This window comes from Ambystoma mexicanum, chromosome 6p (genome assembly GCF_040938575.1).
Source record: "Ambystoma mexicanum isolate Mex_15411 chromosome 6p, UKY_AmexF1_1, whole genome shotgun sequence".
NCBI classification, from domain to species: domain Eukaryota; kingdom Metazoa; phylum Chordata; class Amphibia; order Caudata; family Ambystomatidae; genus Ambystoma; species Ambystoma mexicanum.
Window position 1 is genome coordinate 1065871132 of NC_090935.1, and position 22647 is coordinate 1065893778.

Sequence of the window (22647 nt, forward strand, 5' to 3'; positions counted from 1 at the left end):
TGCTGTTTGAACTCCTGCAGTTTGTCCTTGAGTAGTTGTTTACTTGTATTTTTTACCAGATGACAGTACATGGATAATAAATGGTATCCAAAACATATACTTGCTTATATTAAATGCAAACAAAATAAAGATATTGAAAATATGATTGAAATAAATAGGTGTCACAATATTTTAAGAAAGATGCAATCAGAACAAGTGATGCTGAACATAGAAAATCTAATGTTCAGTCTGTGCTTCTTTTAAGCTGGTTATTACTAGAAACCTTTGCAGATTGTTTCTTGTAGCTTTTCCATATTTGAGAGTTGTATTTTCTCTGCTGGATACACTTGCACATTCTAAATAGAAAGCCTTATACTCCGATATGACAACCCAAACAGCGTGTACCTCCATGGGAAAGCACTGAACACCTCTTATGCCTATTTGTTATATTAATCTTAACAACTTGGGCAAACTAATTAAGGAACATTTAGGAAACTAGCAAGCATTATTCCCATAGTTCACCAAATCCAAAAGGGAGGCCCACACCATCATTCTAAAATCAGTTCGAGGAGTCAGACGGGTGGAGGAATCATTTTCTCCTAATCAGAAGATGTAGTTTACGGTTACCTGACATAACTAGCTGCATTTTATGCCTACAGGGGTTAAGACAAGGTTCATACCAAGGTACAAGCCATGGTCCAGATATAACAAAGCTTGGATTTAGCTAAGCTTGATGACAAAAGATGAAACTTCGCCAATGATCAATATATTCCAGTATCTTAACTGAGTTGTAGTTAAGAAGCAACTGGAATGTACTGATTTTATTTCGAGAAAACCAACATAATCAGTTGTTTTTTGGCTTAGGCACAAAAAATACCTGCTCATGAGTGGCACACTGGGGCATACCCTGATGAATTTATATTCTCTGTGGTGGAGATTGCCTACCACTCACAAACTGAGGCAATTTAACACTCATTTTATTGAGTAAGACCCCCAGCAAATCCATATAATTTGAATAGTAATTGTTTATTTGTAAAGAACTTATACACAAGTGAAGTGCTTCAAAGAGCGTCAAGGCGGGACAGGAACAAGGGAATACAGTCGTCATTCTTAGGCCTTAAAGATTTGGAATGATCAGAACAACAATAACTGGCATACTAGGCCAGAGGCATATCTACTAGTGTAAGTGTGTGACAAAGATTAAGGGGACAGGGGGAAGGACATACAGAATAATAAACTACAGTACTACAGTACTAGGCCTGTCAACATTTCAGATTGCTTAGGTGGTTGGTCATCCAACGCGCCTAAGCATGAGTATTTCAGGCATGACCAAGCAAGGGAGGGGAGACAGAGGGAGGAACAGACAGACAGGCTTGCTAGGCCTAGTACATTCAAGGTTGTGCAAGTGCGCAGAACCAGAAGTGCAAGATAAGGGGAGGGGGACAAAGTGCGCCCAGTCCAGCAGGGGCCTGAGTGAAGTGTACAGTGGTGGCCCCTCTCATGGAGCATATTGCAGTAGTGCCAAGCAGAGTGCAGAGGCCCAGAGGCAAGTGCAGGACTGGCCGGGAGTCTGGGACCCGTGAGGCTCTGAATGTGTACCAGGCGACCAGTCAGCGATCTGAGCAGGTTGGGGAAAGAAAGAAGGAGGGAAAGAAAGAAAGAGAAAGGAGGTTAGCAGGGGAGAGGGAGAGAGAAAGAGGAAGAGAAGAGGATGGTCTTGAGGAGCTTCCAGAACTTAAGGAGGTCCGGCTCAAGATGGAGAGAGGCTCAGAGGCTGTTCCAAAGGGAGGCACCTGCAGAGGATAAGGATATACCCCCAAATCTCTGTTTGGAAAAACGATTCACCCTCAGAGAGTTGGAGGAGGCTGAGCAGAGGGTGCTAGCAAGAGAGTATTTTGGAAGAAAGTGTTGTAGATAGTCGGGGCCCTGGCCCCAGAAAGCCTTGTGGACTATGCAGAGGGACTACAACTTGATCCTTCCACCAATGGGGAGCCAGTGGAGTGATTTCAGTGCCAGAGAGATGCAGTCCCTGGGCTCGCGGTTCTGTTCTGATAAGTTGAAGCGGTCGGAGAATAGAAGTAGGAAGATTGAGAAAGAGACTGTGGCAGTAGTCTAGTCTGGAGAGCACCAGGGTCTGACTCTGGGGGAACATGAGAAGAGGTAGAATACCTCTGAGGAGGTGCAGCTGGTAGTGAGACTTTTTGGACATGTCCGAGATGTGAGAAGAGAAGGGGAGAGTAGAGTCGAAGATGACCCCCAGATTTATTGCCTCACTGGTGGGTGGGGGTGCAGGAACAAGGAAGCCAGGCCAAAGTGAGAGCAGGAAAGTGGGAGCAGGTGTGCCAATGAGGATGTTCTCTGTCTTGCTGGCATTAAGGGATCATTAGCAGCACACCAGGACTGAATTGCGGACAGACAGTCAGGAATGAGCGAGGAGGATGAAGAGGCATAGGGTAGCCTCAAAGAGAGCTGTTTGTCATCCGCATAACACTGAAAGTTGGAGGTGAAGGCAGAGATATTGTGGGTAAAGGGGCCATGTAGACATTGAAAAACCAGACAGGGGGATAGATTAGATCCTTGGTGGACATCACAAGAAGAGAAAGTGATAGTGAAGAGAAAGGACCCTAAATACAGATTGAAGACTACAGGTGGCAGGGTGATTGATCCCCATTCACCTAAATGACACTTGAATAATTTGGCCTCATCCATTCTGATCTGATCTGCAGGTTCATTAAGGGAAGAGGTGAACCCTCCAACACCTTCCTATAAAGCATCATCTGTTTCCTCAACACATGCATGAGACTACTGTGATTAGTTATATCAATTTTCTCTGAGAGTTAAGGATAGGCAATCATCTCCTCAAACTTGCATGTGGCACAAAACCAAATATGCATCTTTATATGCATTGTTCCTTGAGAGTCGCAGGCAGTCAATAATGGTGCACAGATATGTCCAGTGGGTTCAGGTAGGTGGGGGTTCTGTTCAGCAGACCAATCAGACTCACTGAATCAACATGCAAGAATCAGTGTGATCTGATAGGTTGGGAGTGACCTAAAAGGAATAGATTACTTTCACTTTGTAGGTGTTTTACAGTGCAAGACCACAATTTGGTTTTTAGAGTATTTGTGGTAGATTCTGGAGGAATTTGTGTACCTTTCTTGACAGTACCTTAGATTACACTGCTTTTTGCGCTCTATTTGCAAACTTGTCTTTATTGGTATATTGTTTAGGCTCCCAACCATGCCCTTTGTCCTCTTTATCATTACTTTAGTAGTTAACCCCTGCCTGTTTTCCTTTTATTTCTCTCCTTTGTGTTACCCCAAAAAGGTTTCACATTCCTTGGGTCTATTGTATCACTTCCTAAAAATTGAAAAAAGTTATAAAATAAATCATGTTTCCTTTTTATATCCCTAATAAGACCAATGTGCCTTCTTCCATTTAGTCCTTAACCTGGTTTTAACCCCCCATAAAAGGAATTAAAACAACATCAATAGCCGTTGTGCTTTGTTAACACTTATATATCTACCTTTAAGAACCTCCTAATGTTTGTGTGAACCAGAGAACCCTTTCTGTTGTAGAAACCTTTCTTTGTGTGTCTAAAACCCCAGAGTGAATACATTTGTTTACCCTAGTAAGTCACTAGTCAGTCACTTGTACATGTTGTCATAGTTTAGGATTAGTTCTTCCGAAGAAGGGCATTGAATGCAGGAAGTGTGGCACATTTGGAGGAGGATGAGGAGGACATCTTGTGGGAATAGGATGTTGTTTTCCATGTGGAGATCTAGGGAGATAATGGTGTGCCTCTTGTAGTGACTAGATATGTAGGTGCCAGACAGCTCACAGTCAGTGCAGGTGTTTTGTGAGGTGGGAGAGTTGCTGGTGGACAGTGGAGCAGGAGTGCATTTAGCACTGACAGAGGGTTTTTCCACTGCACAAGAGGAAAGAGATAGAAAGGGAGGATGGGCATAGATGACAACAACATATGGTTTGGGACTGAGACAAAGCTACAGGTTAGAGGGTGTGTGGAGGAGCCAGGGTGTGCTTATGCCCTAGGTGGTGGTTGAGAATAGGGATGTCTGGCAGGCACTATTTGAATACATGGAGCAGGTCATTGTAGTTGAAGATCCTCAAGGTCTGGTCAGACAATGCATTAAACAACTTTAGAGTTGAAGAGGAAATGATGGTAACCCAAGGGTAGAATGCTGCAGAAGGGCTTAGCTGTATGGATACAGATGAACAGAGGGAGCAGGTGGTGGTGCAAGGAGGACGAAGCTGAGAACTCTGCACATGTGCCTGCTTGTGCAGAAGCAGGTTGTACAGGAGACAGTTGCACCCTTGTCCTACACAGCACCTACCTTGCCATGGTCCTAGGATTTCTTTCACTTGCCAGAGGGGAAGATTGCCAGGGAGCAGGATGGCACAGTGCTATGCAATGTATGCGAGTACCCTGTGAAGCGGGATACACCAAAGAAGGGTTGCTCTTTGGGGGCCATTGCAATACACAAGGAGTTGGAGTGAAAGCATGGTCTGAATGGCCCTAATGTGCACAGTTCTTGTTCAGTAAACTCTCTACCACAGCACCCTCCAGTGGAAGGGATGGCAATGCAGAAGTGTCCTCAGAGAAAGGCACACATTTGCATTGCCAGAACCAGGCACACTAGCGCAAACAGCCCTCGGTTGCTCCTCTCTTTCTCTCCCTGCACAAATACCCCTAATCACCCTATATACTGTGACATGGGCACTATCCACCAGCTGGCTCTTGTTCCAACCTCCACCACCAATACCACTGCAGCTTGTTGTGGTTGGTATCCTTGTGACTAGAAGCTAATCCGACAAGCATGAATGGGCAGAATAATATGTCATGGTGGCATGCACTGCCTGTATTGCCAGATGATCAGTCATGGGGAGTTAAACCCCACAGCAATGAAGTATGCAATGAATGGGCACATGTTCCGGGACCATGCTACCGTCTTGCAGGTTTGTGACTGGGCATCAGTGAAAAGGGTAGAAAAGGGGATGGTAGAATGAATGCTCTCTGAGCCAGAAGGACAGGCCTCAAATATTGTAGGGGTGGCTCTCAAAGTGTGAACGGGGCTCATAATGAGTTGCAGAAATGGCATAGTTGCAAAACTGTCTGTAGAGTTGAAAGCTGTAGGAGTTAAGGAGTGAAGTGGAGATCAAGGCAATATTCCAAACTAGAATCAAACTAATGGACCAAGTGGTAGCCCACAGCGTTGTGAATTGCAAATTTAATTTACGGAGACGCTGCCAAACAATCTTCATGTGGCAGAAATCGAATGAACCATGTTCCACCTGTCTTTGCTGTGTGTATCTGCTATGGAAAAGGATTGCCAGGCAATTTGCAATCTTAATGCCATTGAAACACTTGTGTATAGGCCTGTTACAAATACCATATCATATCATATCATTGATGGCCTGTGGATGATGTTGTGTTTTCTAGGCAACATTTTGGATGTTTGCAATTTTGGAAAAGGGCAAGAGAGAATGTTGTTCTTAGAACATGAAATGCACTAAAGCAAATGTTTGCAGGTGAAACGCATTCACAACTTTCCAGTTTGTGTGCTCTTGTGACTAGAAGGAATTGGAGTAGACAAGCAGGCTCTTTACTTCAATAAATGGGTTCATGTGGCCAACCGGCGTCAAGTATAGAGTTAGTGACGACCACATTGGATATTATTAAGTTAATAAACTATTTGAGATTAAGCCTTAGGAATCATAGAATGCATCCTTTGCTAGAATAAAATTCAGGTCAATCTATCATTAATAGTGCCACAGAAAATCACAAACAGAAATAGTATTTATGAATGCCCTCGTTGTGAAACAATACCCCGTTTGAAAACCAGTCCCTCTAAGAAAACCCTAAAAAACACTGAAACATGTGCAGGTAAAACAAGAAAATAGAGTGGCTTTCTTTTTTTAAATTAGGAAAAGAAATGTGATAGTGATGACTTTTCATTTTTTGTGTGTCATCCTTTCCTATGTATGGAGTTTTTAATTTTCACAGAGTTTTGTTATGTTTAATTAGTTATCAGGGATTATGAAATAATTCCTCACACAACTCCAGATAATTGAAAGAAAGCACATTTAAACTGTTATTAAATGTCATGTTTAATAATAAATGGTTACACATTTAGCAGTGCAATTGTCTAGCCTGGATTTCGTTAATTACAATGGTACACCAGAAGTTCTGCAAGCAGCTCAAAACCTTCCTTTTCGCTTCTGCTTTCTCTCCCTCTCTCGCCCCTGCTGACCAACCTGTATGCTGCGCTGACTGGTTGCCTGGCTCCTCTCAGAGTCTCCCCCTGACCAGTAGCCCATGCACTGTCTCCAGGCCTACCGTGCACTTAGGGGCTGTATCTGGAACCCAACAGTCCCCTTGCACTTACCCAGAGCTGTGCAGCCCTAGCTGCTCTTACTCAGAGCACTGCTGCCCTGATTGCACTTCCCCTCCCCTCCCCCTGGCACTTCCCCTCTCCCACCTCCCTCATCACGAGTTGGGTGGTAGCCCTTAAATGTAGCGGTAACGCTATGTAAGTGACTCCAATCTAGCAATCCAACAAAGTCAATGCCTGGTCTGGGATGCCCAATGGAAGCCCTTATTTATATATTTTTATGACAAGTTCATAAATCTGGATGATGAACCCTTATATAACGCCCCTCTCTTTGAATCCCCCTGACCTCACTGAGTCAAGAAGTAGGTTTGTTTTGCAAATTAAAAGATTTACTTGAAAATTTAAACAATATATATATATATCACACTTTTATGAATAAATTAATATTTGATAGCACACTTATGAATGTAATGTTGATCAACAATGGATAATGTCACAGTAGCACAATTCTTTAATCACTTGGGAGTTGGTATAGAAAGGATAAGGTAGCAGAGAATACTTGTATGGTTTCAAAGAAAAGCAATGATGGAAAGAATGCAGCACAGAAATAAACGGATATGGTTTCAACAAGAGATAATGTGATCATTTTTTCCCTTGTGGCAATTCACTCCCCCCTGATGCCATATAAAGAGATGGAAAGGAGTGCGCACAGTTCTCAGGAATACAATCAAAATGCAATTCAAATTCCAGTTCCCCCCTAGCAAGCCTAGAGCAACCGGTATGCTTTTAAACGGGCAAAAATACTTTTTCAGGGTAGGTGATAGCTACTTTGAATTAGTTCAGGTCAACACTAGCAATGATTCAGGAATGATTATCAGAGTGAAAACGAATTTCAGCAGTGGAAAGCAAGAAGCAGCTATTTTTACATGTGGTGAAATTGAGCCAGTTTGCAATTCGCGGCACTTTTTCCGAGTGCGTCAATCTCGATTACAGAACAACTATAAGGAGGTTCATAGCTTTAAAATGAAAGTTAAATCTCGCTTCTAGGACATGCGGTTCAAAAGATACGGATGTTTTTGTGCAGGTAGATCTTCAGAATGAAGTCAAGATTTCAGAATGACAATTTCGCTTTCACAGCTTTGAAATCACAGAATGGACACACGATTTCTTATGCAGTTCTGGCTAGGTGGAAATAGGTTGAATTAGATTATTTGAAACTAAGAGATTGGTTCTGCACAGTTCTGGCTGGATACTCACACTATAAATTTGAAATAGGCCGTCAAGATCTGGTCAACAGGGTTAGACTGGACTTCTGGCGGGTGGTTCTGAAGTCACATCTATCTGGGTCAGCTCTGCTCTGCTGGTCTGGATCTCTGCTTCTGGCAAAAGTTCTTGGCACTGCACAGGGATCTGGTCTGGTCTGCTATCGGCACTGCACAGCGGTCTGGTCTGGTCTGCGATCGGTGCTGCACAGCGGTCTTGTCTGGGTCTGACGGGTTCTGGATACAGCTCTGCTTTCTGGGTCTGGTTCTGGCACATCTATCTGGAGTCTATGGTCCCTCTGGATATTGTCTGGTCCGGCAAAGTGCTTTGCAAGAAATCAGTTTGAAGTGGAAAGTGAATGTCCCTATCTGGGTCTCAGTGGCTCTTTTTATGTCTTTTCAAAATGGGTGGGAAGGCTGACTTTCTATGCCAAACCCTCTGAGGATCCTGATAGGTTAGAGGATTCTCTGTCACCTGACTGGAGAACTGAGCTGTGAGTCAGAGTGATGCTACCATTTTACAATCTATTGAAGAAACGCCCCTTTGGTTTCACTTAGAAAATGAATTTTTCATAACAAACAGGTTTCCCAGGTACACACGTGGTTCATAATACATGTACACATCACAGATGAATTAAGACAGGTCTCTGTCCAACCCTGATCTTTCTAAGAGCTTGGGTTCAGAAATGACAACTTATTTGTGTTTTTGGCGAATTTGCCCATGTCGGTTTCGGCATCAAATTTTACACAGACCTGCACCCCCTCCCTGAGTATATTACTATAAGTTATCATGTTTCTAGCAGAAACCCAGTGTCTACAATATGAATAAATCGCGGGGTTCGGTCTCAGAACATCACCCAGAGTTGAGCTTAGTCTCAAATTGTGGGTACATTTTTCATATTAAGAATCTCCAAATTGTACATTTTTGTACACTTGATACAATATTTTATAAGCATTTTAATAAAGCATACATTTTCCTTCCCTGCAGTACACCCATTTGGTTGTCCCCGCCCCCGGGAACTTGGTGAGTCAGAGAGATGAGATGTCTTCCTGCCAGAGCAACTGTTGACAATTACACCTCAAATCAGCATATCCTATTCAGTTGAAAGAAGCTATTGTCTCTTTTCTTCCAGGCTTCAGGGAAATTCTCCTCCCCTCCTAATTTACATGTCAAGGCGATATCCTGTGCAGTTGGCGGTAAGAGCAGGTGTGAAGGCTTCCCATGGACAGAGGCCTCTGGAACTTTTAATTAAATCAGACTGCCTTCTGGTATGGGGCCTGGGAAGAGTAGGTGTTGAGAATCCTCATTGACCAGCAAGCCTTTTGAAGTCTCAGCTAACTTAGGATGCTGTTTAGCTTCTGAAATACAGGTCCCCTGTCAGAATTTCGATCGCTAGTGCCGGTTAGTGTCAAGCACCGGTACTGCACCCATTTTTGGCAGCTGTCTTGAATTAATACATTTCAAAAAGGGGATTTTACTTGATAGCATATGATCCTTGCTAACATTGTATTGATGTGGATTCTGCAGTAGAGTAATGTGGAACACCCAACCAGAAGTTGGATTTTTTTGTTTGGTGGTTTCGTGCCCATGATTCTAGCAATTTTTGACATCAATTAAAACGGATTTTGACCATCACTATATTCCTTTGCACTGATTTTGCTCTGTGTGCAGCCAAAGGATAGGGTCTGGCAATGGTCTCTTGTATTAACACTGACAGAGGCAAAAGTGGATGGTGGCCTATCTGTCAGGTTTTCACTGTGCATTATTGGTGATTTCTGGCCAGCCGCATGCTTTCCGGCAGCCATTATGATGTTTCTCATGTCAGTAATGCACAATGATGTTGTAGGGCTTGGATGCGTGGATTGAAACATCCCACAGCTATTACTGCTGCATTTAAGGCTCCGACCAAACATTATGCCCATTTTTGGCGCAATTAGCGCATGCTAATAGCACCATGCTAATTGTGCCGAAAATGCCCCATTAGGTCCAAAGGACCCACTGGGAAATGGGGAATGCCCATTACCGCCCAACCCTTGATCCGGCGCCAATAGCGCTCGACCGGGTGCCAATAACGCTATTCCCATGGGTGGTATCGTAGCTATAATACCGCCGGGATACCACCCAACTTGTGATGAGGCAAGGTCTAGTACGATTGTTTGTTTTGTCCTCCCTCTGTCTTCCCTCCCTTGTCTTGTCGCACCTAGAAACAATGTACATGCACGTTATAAATGGCTCATCATATCATATCATATAATATCATACACTAACATGAAATGTTTTTTGTGGGGGATGTGTTTGGATTCCCAGGATCACACCGAGTAACTTGAACTTGTTAATTAATTTGCAATGATTCATTGGCAAATAGATGTGTGTTTATATGTCATTGCACAACATTGGGTGACACACCACGTGTATGAATCTGCTTTGTTAATTCACCAGATTCTGCGGTATGATCACACACACACTCCCAGATACATGCACACTCGACCACCTGAGAATGTAATGAAACTTTTCTGTGAATTGGGTTCTTGCTTTTCCTATGAACTATAGCACTCATTTTAAAAGGGAACGGTTGCTCCCAAATCACTTGCAAGCACTTTACATGTGTAACGTATGAGAGGGTAGCATGCAAAATATTCATGAAACGAACTACAAGTGCACGTTTTTCAATTTTCGCTGAGCCCTTTTGAGGCATCAATATCAGCCACAAAGGTTTGGTCTACTAATATTCAGTACAATGTGAGGAACTCACGCTTCTAATTCCTTTTGGGAAACAGGTGAAAATGCCTCATTTAGAAATGACACATCTTAAGTTGGTCTAAGGCCTTTGGGGGCTAGCCTTCCTTTCATGAGTGGTTTCCTGGGAATGAATGTACATTTGCATTAGTGCATGCTTACAAAGTCACTCATGTTAGAAATGTAGCTATTTTATTTCAGATGCTAGACAAGAATTCATTTTGAGAATATCAAACCGAGTTGATCATTGCTGATGGATGCCCCAATATATTCAGAGGATAGCAAGAAGTTGGTGTTTGCATTTGATCAGAGTTTTAGTCTATGCCCTTAGATGGTGACCAAGATTCAATATTTCATATTCTGAAAATGACAACGGTGACCACAGTTCAAGAGATAAAAGGGGTATGTCTAATGTGAGCAGCAACACATTGCAGTGGAAACATACAACCTAAAGGGTGCAGCGGAGGCTGGGGCGGTGGTGGGGGTTATGCTAAGTTAGCATGGGGTTGAATAGTGCTAACTCACCACAGTATTAGTTTGCGAGAGTGTATTCTTACCCATAAATGGTGTGTTTTTCCCAGACACAGAAATACAGACCATAGTTGTTGGAACAATCTTTAAAAAGGGTAAGGTGAGTGGGTGGGAACATGGGGGAAAGAAGTAGAAGAAAGAGCAGAGGGGTGCAGCCGTTTTGCTTTTTTTTGGCTATCCTATCCTGACTTTTATCCTATCCTGGGCTTTTGCTCACTTGTTTTGTGGAAACTGACACGTCCTTCGGACAGTCAGTACTTGGAAACTATGTTTCCCTTAGTCTTTGACTATGTTGCCATTTCTTGGTAACTTTTTAACAGTGCACAATGTATCTTCCAGTACCGTGTGCTATGTTCCTTTTTGTTTTCTGGCCCTAGACGCCCTCGAAGGATTTTCTGGTGATTGTGTGACTGTGCCTGTGACAAACTGGTGGCAGCAGTTACTTTTTATAAGTGTATTACTTCTGTTTGCTGAATCACCTCACGTTTACCGTGATTGGTTCAAGACTGTGGCCAGGTCAGAAAAAGGCCAAGCCACAAAGTCTGTTTTTCTGTCCCCTGGCCATTTTGTCCCTTGCCTTCACCCAGGTGGAGTAATCCAGGTTTTCCTTATTTAGGCATGCAGCCTCCCGTGAAAACAGATCTCTTTCGCGGGCTTTGGCATGTCATGTATGTGTGCCCAGGAAGCGGGTTGGGAATGTCTGGTCCCACCCCACACTACTGGTACCAGGATGTCTGGAGTGCCTGAATGACTGGGACCACCGTAGACCGTTATTGATCCAGGACTGGGATGCCTGCATGAGAAGATCTTTGATTGGAAGTCCTCGATTTTGGCGCAAAGCTAATCTTGGATAAGAGAAGGGTCTCTGCATCCATTCCAGGTTGATCACCTGAGTTCTCCCCGAACTACAGAAGGAGCCAAGTATCCTGGATGAAGAAATGGACTTGTGAAACTGCTGGAGATGAGTTAGAAGGTTCTGACACCCTTCACTCTCTGCTGTCTCTTTGGACCCCTGTTTCTTTATAGATCAAGAAGGCCTCGTTGGTTTACTCACCCATCTCTTTACAGGTTGTGGCTTTGTTTTACTTCTTTGTCGCATTAGGGAACGTATTGTATATATGTTATCTAGTATAAGATTTGTGTGGTAATTATTTTTATATAATTGAAGTTTACTTGTGTCAATCGGTCTGGCCGATAATAAATGTATAGATATTTTTTATATACACTGGTCTAAGAGTAATTTGTGGTTCGTGACAGTGTGTGCTCATTGTGGGCTTCCGATCACTTTCACCCCTCCTGAGACTGTCTTGACTGCCTGCCAAGCTACCCAGATTGGTCTGGCTTGTCCAGAAGGTTCGCCTGTTCCACTAAACTTGGGTGGCCTCCTAAACTTCCTACCAGGTAAGAGTTTATAAATACATCTTAACAATGGATGCCTGCTAGGCCCAAAATATATGGGCTTGATTCTTGAGTGAGAGGTGACACAATAATGTATGAATTTTGATAACATACAGATTGTGTTCCCAATACAGCTTTGGAGTAAATGGTGTTATGGTGGATATTTAGACTTAATAATCTCGGAGTGTCTACTATTAGGACCTCATATAAGTTTCAGAATAATGCATATGGGAATGGCAAGCAAGAGCTAGAGGCAATACTAGGATGTGAAAAAAGGTGAAGGGGGCTAATGTCAATGGGCAGTAGAAAGATGAAGCAGGCTATGGCCGGCATTGCTTGTGGTCAAATAATGTGGACTGCTAAGAAAGGGCAATTTAAACCAACATTCTGATGGAGATCAATGAGAATGATGACAATGAATGTATTTATTTTGTAATTTTCAGTGTTCCACCCTCAAGGATATAACCCTTGCAATGGAATCACATGTCACAAGCAATCCCTGAAAAGCACAGTATGCCCCAGCCCTGCAGCCCCAAGTATGACCTACACAGGCGAGGGGTCAAAACAAGTGGCCTTTATTAAAGACTGTTGGAGGTCGCGATTATACAGCCATCATTTATTTCGGATCAACATTTTCAGCATAAGATATTTCGGGGGAAAAGCATGCACACCATGTATACAGCAAACACATACGTTATTTCGCACAAGAATTTCTGGATGAAAAATAAAATCAACTCTTGTTCCCTTTCTTTTTTTAACTACATAAAATACACCCGATATAGGCAGGTAAGGAAATCGAAAAGAGAGCAGGTACATACTTCTACAGAGTACCACAGTGTGATGACGAGGGAGAACTAGGCTTCAGACCAGAGACATGTCTCCCAAGCAGCAGATTAGGCAACGCAGGTCAGAACAACACTGCTGTGGTTCTTATAACATGAAGCAGCAGCTCCAATTCTATTATCTTATAGGCATTCACTGTACTTATATAAGGATTTTGCAAGTTAAGAAATTGTAGTTGCAGTTATGCAACTACTTTTGTTTGTTTGGCTAAAATGTAGGCCTTGTTTCAGCCACAATGGCTCAACCATTCAAAACCTGTGAGGCAAGGCAGGTGCTCTAGTTGCACCCTTCATTTTAGCTCAGAAGTTGCCCTTTTTGGCGAGAGGGAATCCCGATTCTTGGTGTTGATCAAAGACAACAGACATATGCCCACTGCGGAGGCGAGTGTGTCTGGGACAGTGTGGAGGTGATTACTAATCTCAGCAGTAGGCCAGTGGATATATCTCCCCAGGGGGAGAGACCAGGGACCGTATCTCTCCAGGACTGAAATCTCTACACTGGCTCCCTGTGGCTGTGAGGATTAAGTTCAAAACCCTCTGCATTGTCCACAAGGCCTTCTGGGGCCTGGGACCTAAATACCTTCAACTCTCTCTTCCTAAATATCTTCCTTCCCGAGCCCTTCGCTCATCTGTCTCCAACTCCCTCAGGGTCAGCCGCTTCTCGAAGCAACGAGCTGGGGGTAGATCTCTCTCCGTGGCAGGGGCCTCCCTCTGGAACAGCCTTCCTGCCTCCCTGAAACTTGAGGAGAACCATCTCCGGTTCCGGAAGCACCTCAAAACCTTCCTCTTTGCTTCTGCCTCTCTCCCTCTCCCCTGCTAAATTCTTCACTGAAACTGCACTGAATCTGCAACTGGGCCACTCTCACCGAACTCGGTCATTGGCCCAGCCACTCTCCACTTGCACTGCCTCCCTGGCAAACCCTGCACTGCGGGACTGTCTTTGTATCCCTACAGCCCCCCTCCCAGCACTTGTCTGCACTCACCTTGCACTTGCCACCAGCTGGCCAAATTATGTATTTTTATTCTACTTACCCTGCACTTCCCCCTCTCCCCCTTCCCCTTGCACTTTTTCCCTCCCCTCTACCCCTGCACTTGCGCGATCTAAATGACACCTGGCCTAGTAGGATCGTTGCCTGTCTTCCCCTTGTTCCCCCTCCCTGCCTCGTCGCGCCTTCAAACACTTGTGTATAGGCGCGTTACAAAGGCCATATCACATCATACCATATCACATGATATATGGAGGCTACGTCTCAAACTTGCTGCTGGGATGAGGAGTTGCTGTTTGTGGAGTTCTGTTTGGTCAGAAAGCCTTTTTGCTGTTTTCTTGTGCTACATTTGCTAGGCCCCTAGACTTTTCCAGGGCTTTACTATCCCGACGTATTTCTACTATCAAGGAGACTTTGTAGATAGTCCCCCTGAAAGTGGCAACTGCATTGCAAATGTACTGCCCTAAGTAGGAGGTCAAATGTCTACCTATGCAGTGGCACACCCAGAGTAACCCCTTGTGTCCCTGGTTGTATTTTCTACCCCAGAAAGTGTATTGAGTCATAGGTTCCTGGCAGCTTCGTTTTACTTTTGGCTACTCCTATGGTGACCACACGTGCCCGTTTTGCACGGACACGTCCCGGTTTCTCAGATGCAAGCCAGGAGAGCATGCACACTAGTGTCAACATGCGGCAGGTGCTCATTTTCATGGCCTCATTCCAGTAACTCTTGTGTAATGGGGCATCACTTTGCAGGTCATGCCGGGATTACCCAAGGCGTCAGATTCTAAAGAGGGAGTGAACCGCCAGTTAAACCTGTTTTGCCAGCGGTCCTGCACATTCCGGGTAGATCTTTGGCTGCCACCGGTTGCCAGCTGTCTCTTTTCAGTTGTTGCGGTAAGAGGCATTGCAGGGGGAAGTAGGGGGGGGGGGCTGGGGCTGAGGGGGCTATAGCCCCAGGTCTTTTGGCTGTAGCCATAGATAGAAGCTCAGGGGCTACAACCAAAAGGCTAGCTAGCCCGGAGTCCTGAGAATCCCAACATTAGTGTAGCCCCTGATCTTTTACGAATCTAGCAACACCCCTGGTTGCAGTCAGCTTCCGTCACCATTGCCAGGCGTTTCAGACTCTGAAAAGGAAGTGTGAACTGAGTGACAACTGCCTGTGTTGGGGTCAGTCTGGCTCTGCTCACCAAAAGTGCTCAGGAAAATACAATCACCTGGCCTTTTCTTCTTTCCGCCTCATTCTAGATGACTTCGCCCACCTATGTTTCCTGCAGCATCAGATCCACTGACTAAGAACTGAAGTTCACATTCGAGATTTTCCCCTATTCCAAGATGGCCAGCATATTGGGTATGCAGCAAGAAGGGATTTTATTTTTGCATTCTTTACATGTTTGATACAACTTTACACCGTTAATTGTTGTTCCCAATACGTTACCTATTGGATTACTGAGGGCCATGGAGGAATGGGGAGTGTTCAAACCAGACCTGAGTGTGGTGCTTCTCTTCCTTTTTAATACCGCCAGACAGAATACTGAGCGTGTACGATGTTTCCTGTCTGAAGCATTTTTTATAAACTTTAGGGCCTGATTCACAGAACGTTTTCCTACGGCATTGCACCATTATAAAACACTTCCGTTAATCAGACCCTTAATGTCTTTCCTCCTGTATCCACTTTAATAGCACTCTTTTAAGATGGTGTTGCTTACGCCAAACATCTGTAACTGTCTCATATGGGCCTGGTTTGGGTTTCAGCATAACCATCCAATTTCACCTAAAATTCTACGATTTTGGTAAACATCTGCTTTGGCTACCTCGGTGTTCTCTTTCTCTCTCTCTCTCGCTCTCGCTCTACCTCTTCCTCTTTCTATTTCTATTTCTATCTGCGCTGCTTGCTTGCCAGACTTACCCCACATACATCAAATACATGCATTCATATGTAAAACCCCATAATTCCACCCAGGTGGCATTGGGGCCCTTTTGGTGAAAACACACAATGTTCTGCTCTGTGTCAGATGTGGCATATACTATGCTGGAGGAAACAGATATGATTTAGCATTTTCCTATGTGTTGCTTATGAAACAGAAGAATCATAAGCTTGTTTGTTGGTAAACATGTGAGCGCTAAGGGGCAAATATTCTCTTTTTGAAAAGCAGTAACTATTCACGGTACTATGGCCCGATTTATAGAATAAGTGCATAGACCCTGCTAAGTACTCTGCACGTACAATAACAATGTGCGCAAATGTGCGCAAAAATCTCTTTGCAAAGCAAACCGAGCTATGCTAGGAATGCCCACACTATGCCCCCACACAAACCAAAGCCATTGCCAAAGACCATCCTATGCACAAACCTTTGCGTCCAGCTCAGGCCTACATTCCAGCACCCCGATGAAACTGCACGTGATCCCCCGTAAATCAGGTCTGCACCCCGGCGACACTGAGATAGAACCCCCATAAATAACGGTATCAGCCCTGCAGAATTGCGCACTGTCCTACATAAGCAATGGACTGCACACCTACTAAAGTACGTGCAGCACCCCGTAAGTCACGGCTGCACCCATGCAAAACTATGCGCAGTATCCCGTAAGTAACGCTGCACCCCTGCAAAACTGTGCATGGTCCCCTGTAAGTAACAGCTGCAGCCGGCGAAACTGCAAACCGGCCCCCCTACTCCCAAGGCACACAAAATGTTGTCATATATCCCAAAGTCATAGCAGCCCCCTCAAGACCTCACACCACCCACCAGCCCCCCTTACATCCACCACTATCCACAGGCATCCAATTCAAATCTCGACACCACCCCCCAGCATCCCCTCACCTCCAACATTATCCCCAGGCAGCCCCCTCAAGTTCTGACACTGCCCACCAGCCCACCTCACCTCCGACAGTATGCCCAGGCAGCCCCCTCAAGTCCCAACATCAACCACCAGCCCCCCTCACCTCTGCCAAAACCCCAGACAGCCCCCTCAAGTCCCAACACCACCAAGAAGCCCCCTTACCTCTGCCACTATCCCTAAGCAGCCCCTCAAGTCCTGACACCACCCACCAGCTACCTTCACCTCTGCCAATACCCTAGGCTGCCCCCTAAAGTCCTGATACCACCCACCAGACCCCCTTACCTATGCCAATACCCCAGGCAGGCCCCTCAAATCCTGAGACCATCCACCAGCCCCCTCACCTCTGCCAATACCCCAGGAATCCTCCTCAAGTCCTGACACCACTGACCAGCCTCCCTCACCTCCACCACTATCCCCAGGCAGCCCCCTCGAGTCCCAACACCACCCAGCAGCCCCCTTCACCTCCACCACTATCATCAGGAAGCCCTCTCAAGTCCTGACACGACCCACAATCCCCCCTCACCTCCATCACTATCACCAGGAAGCCCCCTCAAGTTCTGACACCACTCACCAGCCATCCTTACCTCCGTCACTATCCCCGGGCAGCCCCCTCAAGTCCCAACACCACCCAGCAGCCCCCCTCACATCCACCACTATCGCTGGGAAGCCCTCTCTATTCCTAAAACCACCCACAATCCCCCCTCACCTCCACCATTATCCCCAAGAAGCCCCCTCAAGTCCTGATGCCACTCACCACCCACAATCCCCCCTCACCTCCGTCACTATCTCCAGGCAGCCCCCTGACAGTCTGCCACCCTACCAGTCCAATGTGTATCTCAAACTTACCTCAACCTCTGTAGTCTGCCTCTACCATGAAGCAGATCTGCCACATGTCCACCACCAACACAATCAACTTATAGCACTGGTGTTGAATCCAGGACCGGAGCATCTCCTCTCACTCCCTGGCAGAGCAGAATCTGCAGCATCATAACTGGACAGCACACTCTTGCACCAACTACAATGTGGCCACCCCATGTACATGTGACATGTGAATGCAATACAAAGTGGCATAAGCATATTGGCCATGTGTCATTGGCCTGGATTCTAGGGGTCAGAATGTCCCTGACAGGGACGAAAACATGACAGACCTGTCCATGGGTGATGGGTAGCCAGTCAGAGAGTGTGTTCCTCAGTGAGACAGGAAATGTGTGCTGCAGCACAGAAACAGCAAACATGGGACACAACTAAATTCCAGTGGCAGAGGTGGTGCATGACATGAGAGCAGGTGGTGTGTGACTACAGGTGTCGGTGGTTGTGTGAGCATGACATGGGAGTGACACAGCAATGACATGTCAAATGCACAAGTGATGTATCCAGGCCACCCATCCACAGTGACCCCACGACCCCACATCCCACCACAGCACAGCATGCACATAGGGGACACATGAACATCATGAAAACAATGCAAAAGAAACACCACCTCCAGTAGCACATGTGCAGAGGCAATACAGATGACATCAGATACTACGCACAACATTCCCATGTAGAATGTGTAGAAATGGCAATCCATCCCCAATGAGAGTCAGCAAAAACCATCATAAAACATCCACACATCACCACAATCATACCCGTATGTACACCATCACACACAACTGAAGCGTCCACGTCAACCACATTGACACACTGACGACAAACACACAGTGCCCCTGTGCCTGGAATGGAACATGAAAATCATCCAGTGCAACCTCAAGCTCTCTGATGGCCACACACCCACATGTCAGGCACATGTGCACCAGTCCACCAGCAAACATCAGAGTATCAACATGATACACACAGTCTGCCCACAATACTCGTGAACAGATCCACTGGGAGAACTTTAAAAAATTGACCAATAGACTAGACAAAGCGTGGAATAAAGTCATGAAAAACCTTTACGGAAATCTAACAATATACATGAAAACAGGGAAGGAATGTCTTTAAAGTCTGGGTAAGAAAAAAGAGAAAATAAAGTCACAAATGAAACCTAATCCTAGCTAGAACTAGAGTCATGAAAAATGCAAAGGAATGTATTCAAAGTCTGGGGAAAAAGAACAAAATTAAACCAATTCCTAAATACCTATATACAAAGGCAGCAGGCTAGTCCTCACCAATCTCTGACAATCTTTCCACCAGGGCTGAGCCACAGCCCACATCCTCCTCCCTCAGGTGGTTATCTGTTATTCCTTGGATGGCTTCCAGGGCGGCCACCATCTGTTGTTCTGCCTCCTCTGCTGAACTTGAAAGTTGCCTCAAGAATGGCAGCCCTCCTCTGCAACCAACCACAGTGCCACCTCAGCCCTGGCCCCTGCCTCTCTGCTACAAGCTGCCTCTGGTATCGAAAGAACACAGAGGACAAAGCCTGCAAGGTTCCCCTAACAACCTCCTGCCTCATAGGTGCCACTTGCCTCCTTGGGGTGGAATGACCTGTCACAGTCTGCCTCCTTACAGTCACCATTTGCTGCTGCCATGCCGAGTGCATGCTGTGTAGATACTTCCTCCCACGTGATGACTGTTGTCATGGGCATACGACACCGGCACTGCTCTGAGGTGTCTGCTGACCCTCCACTGCCTGTGGCTGTGTCGGTGCATGGGTGGGCATAGTGACCACCTCATCTGACAGTGCCCACCGAGAACATTGCTGTTGCCAGCATGGCCATGAGGTGGCGCAGCTCATTGTAATGATGCAAACATACCTCAAATAGCCTGTGCATCATCACAGATGACTGTGGTCTGCCTCGTGGGACCAGCCAGCAGGGGCAGCACATGATCTCAGATAGGCATATCAGCTGGCATGGGGATGCTGGTCTGGGTGGAGGCATCCCTGAAGGTGGGGACTACTGCATCTGACGATGGCCCAGGGACAGAACTTGGTGCAGGCACCTCCAGGGTGGCAGGCACAGCCTCATGGCCCGGGACAGGGTTGCAGCATGCACACCCTCCTCGATGCCCCCACCTGACCCCAGGGGCTGGGCTGCAATGGCCACCTCCTCCACCTCCATCACCCTGGATGACTCCAGGGTGTCTTCCCCCTTGGATGGTCCCTGTTTGGCATCACCATGCACCACCACTGCTGAGGAGTTTCCTGTCTCCTTCACCTCCTGGGACTTACCCCCATCAGCCAAGCCCGATTGCCCAGGCACCCCCTCAGCTACATGGCTCCGCAAAGAGGTGCTGTCACAGGGGAGTGGCTGAGGTCTGCCATTGGTCCGCCGGCTTGGTCCCTGCGTCCATGCTCCACAGCACCGTCTCCACCGTCTTCTCCAGCTGCAGCAACTGTGGGAATTCAGAAATAGAACAGTGCCATGAGTCTACAGTGTCAAAGCATATGTGGCATACACAACATTCTCAGTAACATGAAGTCAGCACCAGCCACACACACACATGCCCATGCAATTCCCATGAAAACAGACACACCAATTCAGGGTCAATGAAGAGCCCAGTCACGACACATTCACAGGTAAACACAGCACACAGACTGCAGTTCAAAGACACATAACAAGAAATATGACATGGCACAATGGCAATACCAAGGGACCCAACTGCAACCTGCTGCGTTGCTACTGGAGTCATGGCACAGAGGCACAGGGGTGGACAGGGAGTCAAGTGGAAGGCTGGCCAAACATGGAATGGATGGAAGCACAGATGGACCAGGGTACTGCTGGGTACACATTGGTGTCAAGACACACAGTGGAATGCTGGCTCTCAGTAGACACTCATAATTGCACTATGTGCAGCAAAGCCACACAAATACCTGCTTTGGCATCTGTTGACATCATTAGATCAAACAACATGCCTCCCTGACAGCCTGACCTCTGAGCATGTAACACATACATGCACAAATTGCAGAGGCACACGTGCGTATGCTGTACCCCCAAGCACATACACATGGCATGATCGCACATCAACTCATACTACACATGCAGTGGCATGACAGATCCCATTAGTGTCAGTGACATCTGAATGCCACAACATGACACCACCAAACATCCATACAAACGTGTCAACTCCAGATGCTGTGGGTGGATTGCCACACATTGCAATGGTCCACACAACATTATGTCCATCATGCATGCCCCTCACATTGGCACAGCATGGTAATCTGGCACGCTTACTGTCCAAGCATGTCTAACCATCAAGTGAAATCGCATGTGCACGGTTGGTGCAAGTGTACAACTACAAATAGTGCAAATACCAGCACATGTCCAATCAACAGATGTCAGACTTCACACATGGTGAGCATTGTCTAGGGGCTCCTGCCATGGTGGATCACTGAAACACACATGCAACATACAAAAGGGAGTATCTACAAACATGCAGGCCCATGCACAATGCACATGCACTGTAGAGCTGCGCACCATATGGCTACTCACCAGCAGCATCCAGATGCTGTTTCCCCTCACAGATCTGGGAAAAAAAACTCTGGCTAGAACCTCGCCTGGACCTGCATGTTTGTGGTGGAAAACAGGCACCTTCCTGCACAGTGCACCTCCACAGTGGCATCAGCCTCCAGGGCTCGCAATGCCTTGGTGTGGGTCCTGGAATTGTGGTTCTCCCATTGCTTGTGTATACTCTTGGGGCAGTGGACTGCAACCCCTCCGCATTGATGGCAGCCATGATGTTCACCCAGATCTGCTTGCGTCCTTCAGTCCCCTGCTGCTTTGCTGGGTCAAAGAGGGCATCATAGCTCTCCAGGGCTAGATCCACCAGGATGCCAACTTCTCTGGATGTTAAGTTGCAGTCTTCTGCCTCGCTGCTATGGGGGTTCGCTTGCTGAAGATGAAGATGGCCCAGACATGACAACCCCTGAGGCAGGTGTGGGTGGGCAAACTGGTCCTGGAAATGGGCTGTGCATCAGTGGTGGTGGAATTAAGAGGTGGGAGTCCGACATGGCAGATGAGGTGGTCACAAGGCCAGACACAGGAGCACATGCAATGGCGGGTCAACAAGCACTCCCAATTCAGTGCAGGTGGGCAGCAGGCACTCGCTCTGTGCAGGTAACAGCAAATGGCAAGATGGGAGGAGCACAGAGCAGGAGGAGGCAGTATTATTGGCACAGAGGCAGGAGAGGGGTGTCTAATGTGTCTAGCATTTGAGTCCACGGAAAACAGAGTAAAGGCCTTAAGGCATACGTTACATGACACGCACTGCACGCAGCGTGCCTACGCAGCTCATGGTAATTGCAGAGATATTTAAGGGGTGCAACACACATCACTGGTTGTGTGCACAAAGGTACGAAGATGGACGAGTATTGCATAGACGTATTTGGGGTGCTATGCAAGACTTTTCCTTCAGGTAACATGTACCGCATTTTACTTTTTGGGAGTTGCCCCTGTGCATTACTGCATGTATTATTGTCAATTTTGAGGCCTACAGTGTGTCACATATGCAATTTCTTGTTTTGGGGTGCATCTGCGTATCGCGTACTGCTGTTACGCTCACCTTGTTTCTGCGGGAGCTCCTGGCCTCGGTATGACTGCAGATGTGCGCTGAGTGCTTGGACCCTCTGAAGAGTCTGCCTTTCTGAGGAGCGACTCCTGGAACAAGAGGAATGGGTCAATATCAAGGTGGCTGAGTCCCACACCACCCACTCTGCTTTCTTGTGTCTTGTGCACAGCTTCATTTCCCCCCTGGTTTCTGCTCAAGTTCTGCTCACCTGGTGTATTTGGTAGGTAAGCTCTCCATCCT